Source organism: Beta vulgaris, chromosome 5, assembly GCF_026745355.1.
Source record: "Beta vulgaris subsp. vulgaris cultivar EL10 chromosome 5, EL10.2, whole genome shotgun sequence".
Lineage (NCBI taxonomy): Eukaryota > Viridiplantae > Streptophyta > Magnoliopsida > Caryophyllales > Amaranthaceae > Beta > Beta vulgaris.
In genome coordinates this window covers 6359783-6364781 of record NC_079206.1, presented here as the reverse complement: position 1 = coordinate 6364781, position 4999 = coordinate 6359783, and positions in this window count along the sequence as shown.

The following is a 4999-nucleotide window of genomic DNA, read 5'->3' as shown; positions in this document are numbered from 1 at the left end:
TATAGTGTGTGTTTTTCTGCTATCACCAAGCAAATAGCTTCATTGGACACTTAAACTTTGTACGGAATTACTATAGTCTGACTTAGGGTGCGTTCTATTCAACTTATTGGACCTGAACTTATTGGAACTTATCTGAACTGAACTTATTGAACCTGAACTGAACTTATTGGAACTTATTAAACCTGATTGGATCTGATTGGACCTGATTCAACTTATTGGACCTGATTGAACCTGATTGGAACTTATTGGACCTGATTGAACTTGATTGACCTTATTGGACCTTATTGGAACTTATTGACCCTGATTGAAACTTATTAGACCTTATTGGACCTGATTGAAACTTATTAGACCTTATTGACCTGATTGAAACTTATTTGACCTTATTAGACAAAAACATTGACCATGAATAACATAAATATTACCACTAACGTAAATACTACCCCTCAAAATTTTTTATGGAATAATAATTATTATAATTCGTCCTTTAAAAAATAATGATTATTAATTATCTCTTATGATAATTAATTTAACAAAAAAAATTATTATTTATATATTTGCCTATACATAACTTTCATCACTAATATATCTAATAGTGTTGTTTTAATTTTATAAAATACTAGTAGAAAATCAAAAAATTAATTTTATAAAATACTAGTAGTTACTAATCTAAGATGAGCAAAATGCAGTGAACTATCATTGTAAAGGGCTTGATTATGGGCCTGATTCTCCTTTTCCTAATCAATGAAAATAAGCTGAACATTTATTGCTAACAACAACTCCTTCATTCATTTCTTCAGCTTTCTTCACCTTTCATTTATTTGAATGTTACTAGAAGAAAGAGAAAAAAATGTTCAAAGTGACAGTAGCTTCAACACCTCTCAGATTTCTTCTCATTACTTCTCCTTTCTTCTCCTTTCTTCCTTCTGTTTTTTCTTTTTTTTGTTCAAAATCTGCATAACACGACTTAATTATCTCTTATGTATTTTTATTTTTCAAGGGCGTCGTTTCTAAGACATAAGAACTACTTGCATTTAAATGTATTTTATTTTCAAGGACGACATTTCATGCTTTTAATATGTATTTTTATTTTCATGGGTGCTATGACGATGCTTATCTATGCTTACTTTGTTCAAGAAATACTAGTTGCTTATCTCCATCTTCTTTTTATGTTTGGCTTGTAGAATGGACGAGATGTTGGTTGAGAATTGTATGATGTACAATGATTATAATATTATTCAATAGCAATATGAATAATCAAATAATAGACAATAATACAACTTACAAGTATAATACTATACATTGTGGTACTTTAATAAAAAATTCTAATAATAACATAATCAGCTAATAGTAATATGAATAATAAAATAATAGACATAATACAAATAAATAATAAATAATAGACATAATACAAATAAATAATAAAATAATAGACACTAATACAAGTATAATACTATATAATCATTGTGGTACTTTAATTAAAATTCTAATAATAACATAATCCGCTAATAGTGATATGAAATTATGAATAACAAAATAGTGGACAATAATACAAATGTTTATTAAACATTGACTATTTGGACCTTATTGGACCTTATTAGACCTTATTGGACCTTATTAGACCTGATTGGAACTTATTGCACCTGATTGAAACTTATTGCACCTGATTGGAACTTATTGGACCTTATTAGACCTTATTGGAACTTATTGCACTTATTAGACCTTATCTGAACTTATCTGAACTTATCTGAACTTATCTGAACTTATTGGACCTGAAACTTAATTTTTTAAGTTGAACAGAACGCACCCTTATATGTCAAATGTAAAAGATCAGTGCATTCGAGTTAGGCAGTAGGCACCCATGGCCATTATATAAAAATTACATCGATCTGAAAAACGAAGATGATGCATATGCAGCCAAACTTTTCTGGTAGTGCGTGGGTGGTCAAAATTTTCTGAGACACACATAAATCTAGTGATTTACCCTTTATACGATGGAGCCATCAGCCATGCATGCATGCATGCTGCCTTCCCATAGAAAGGCTATGTCCAAATCTTTTTTTTCATTACTTTTTTAAAGCTCATTTTTCTAGTTTTTTCAGTTTCCTTTGTGGGAAAGATTCGCCTCGTGTCAAATGTTAAGAACGGCTTAATATTTTTAAAGGTAAGAAAAAATCCGTTGCAAGAATAGAAAAATAACCGAGATTTTTCTTGTAAGTAATTACAATGTCAATCTTGGACCTCAAGCTAAAAAGGGCTTAATGTTACATACTTGTATTAGAATCCAATTATTAGGTTACATGATGATCCTTCTATTCTTGATTATTTGTAAACTTTTTGTAAATGATACATGATAATCTATGAATTTTTTATATTTGGTACGTACAACTTCAACAATAATATCTCAGTTCCACCACCAAAATTAACCGCCATCACTCTTCCGCTTTTTGCATTATGTACATACCTTAAGGGTCGTTTGGTTGAAGTTGGGAAGTATAGCTTCCCTTGAATTTGCATTGCCTATGAAATTTCATTTTCTATGTTTTAAGCTTTTTTTTTTACCTTCAAATCTATTTTTAAAAATAAAAAATCCGGTCCATGAAACCCGAAATCCAAAATTTTCATGAACTGGAGATCGGACCGGATTTTTTTCGATCTGATCCGAATTCTGGCCCCTATCCAAAACTGCACTCCCCTACATGCATGCACTTGGAATGTTGAAATTAATTCAATTCCAAAATTTGGAAGTTCCACATGTTATTTGGGAACAAATCTAGATTTAGAGATGAAATGGTTGCTCCCAAAATGACCATCAGGTAATTCTTATGAGCAATTTATGCAATAACAAACATTAATTTGGATGTCAGTGGGCCAATAATATTATAAAGAGATTAAGCAGAGTGATGAAAATTAAATTTCAACATAAAGCTTAAATATTTCTTCCATAAAACTTTATTCATTAGACTACATGGGATCAAATGGTGGTATTAGAAACTAGAAAATAAACTTTAACTTCTCTTCAATCTAGATTTTTATTTGTTTCGTAATTGCAAAGTGGTGCCAATTACAAAGCCAGGTTTTCATACTTATAGGAGTACCAACTCAAAACACGATAAAATAATTTTTGTTTTTTTTTTAAAAAAACATTATTAGATATCGTATGATAAATCTAACTTGTCCTCACTTGTTCATCCCGTGTGTTTTCGTTGGTTAAGTTTGTTGATGTAGGTCACTACTCACTAGGTTAGGTCTTTGGGACATTTGTAGGACCAGTTGATTTTTAATTTTAGACAACTTGATTTTAAGACCTTAGGTATTATTATTATTATATTGGAGCAAGTACGCTTTCATTCACCAATAAGAACTTTATTTATGTAGAAAATCTCATCTATAAAATTTTTATAATATCAAATAGACTCACCCAATTGTCAATAGTTGATATTTGTCGGCTATTTTATAATTGCCCAGTGTTTTATAGTTATAAGGAAACAAAAATATAAGGGAATGCCCCTAACAAAAATATAGGGGAATGTATTTGATATGCAAAGCATGCATATATAAATTTCACATAATTTTATATGTAATGGTAAGAAATAGGAGTGTTAAAAAACAATACTAATCACATATAATGTAAGTATTGAATATCACTATATTAATGACATCGAGTCTAATCTGCTCACACGATTTGGATGATGTCTCGCTTGTAAATTTGTAATGGGCCTCTAGGTGGGGATCTTATGCAAGGACATGCCACGTAATTTCTTCTTATCTAATAAAAACGAACGTTGATTTATTTGCATCGTTATTAACAAACTAGTTGTCCAGACGGTCAATTCTACAAGAAAGAATTTTCATATTTGTAACCATATGATATACCATGTAAAAATTTCCAAGACAATCTTTCAAATTTATTTCCTTGTACTACAAAAGAAGAAGAAAAAAGAAACAAAATAAAAGTCCTCACTCATGTGCTTCATAAAAGAAAGATGCACATGTTAGTATGAACAATATATCAAATCTTTTTAAAAGCTATTATAAGGTTAAAAAAACCCCAATAATTCAACTAAAAATAAGCATTGAAAATTGTGTCGAAAACTAGGGAAATTTCTAATAATAGTAGTATCTAATCTCTATTATATAAGCCAAGGGAGGAGGTGTGGTGTCCTCATTTGAAATAACTAGAATACCGTCTAATAAATTAAAATATGTTTTTTATATTAAATTTACAAATGAGAATCAATGTAACTTGCCATATGGAATAAGTCAAAAATAGAATATGCAATCACCGTTAATAACTTGACTAGATTGACACAATCAATTCACGAAATTAATTAAAATATTCAATTTAAAAAAAGTTAGTGATATATCATGACAGCATAATACTTCGTATTTACAAAGTTCAAACAATGTGCATGATTTATTAACATTTACAATTGTTAAAGAACTATACTAAAGCCGTTGACAAAGAATTATTAAATCTTGACCAAAATTTTCTAACAAGTAAAAATCGGTCACCTGTAGTTCAAAAAGATAATAACATCTACAAAAAAAACTCAATAATTTAAATCACTACCAAAATAATTTTAGATTAAAAAAAGATATGTCGACGCACGCATCGCGTGCATATACGACTAGTAAAGAGAATATCATAACTACTCGAGTACTCGCTAGAGATAAACAATAATAATAATAAAAAACTCTATAATCTCTATAGCTTAGCTAAATAATTAGATTCCATTAAATATATAAATTTTTTCGCATTTACTAAATGGAACGAAACCTTTTATAAAAAAATTTAGGAAACAACGAACCTTAAAGAAAAAGTTATCATTTTGAAGATCAATAATTATAAAATTTAAAATTGGTATAAAAATGAAATCTAGCTATAAGAAAATCCCTAAAATTAAATAAGAAACTTTCTAATATTACCTCCACCATATCTCCAAAAATAAAGGATTTTATTTAGATACTCCAAACACATTAGACCAATAAATCAATGATA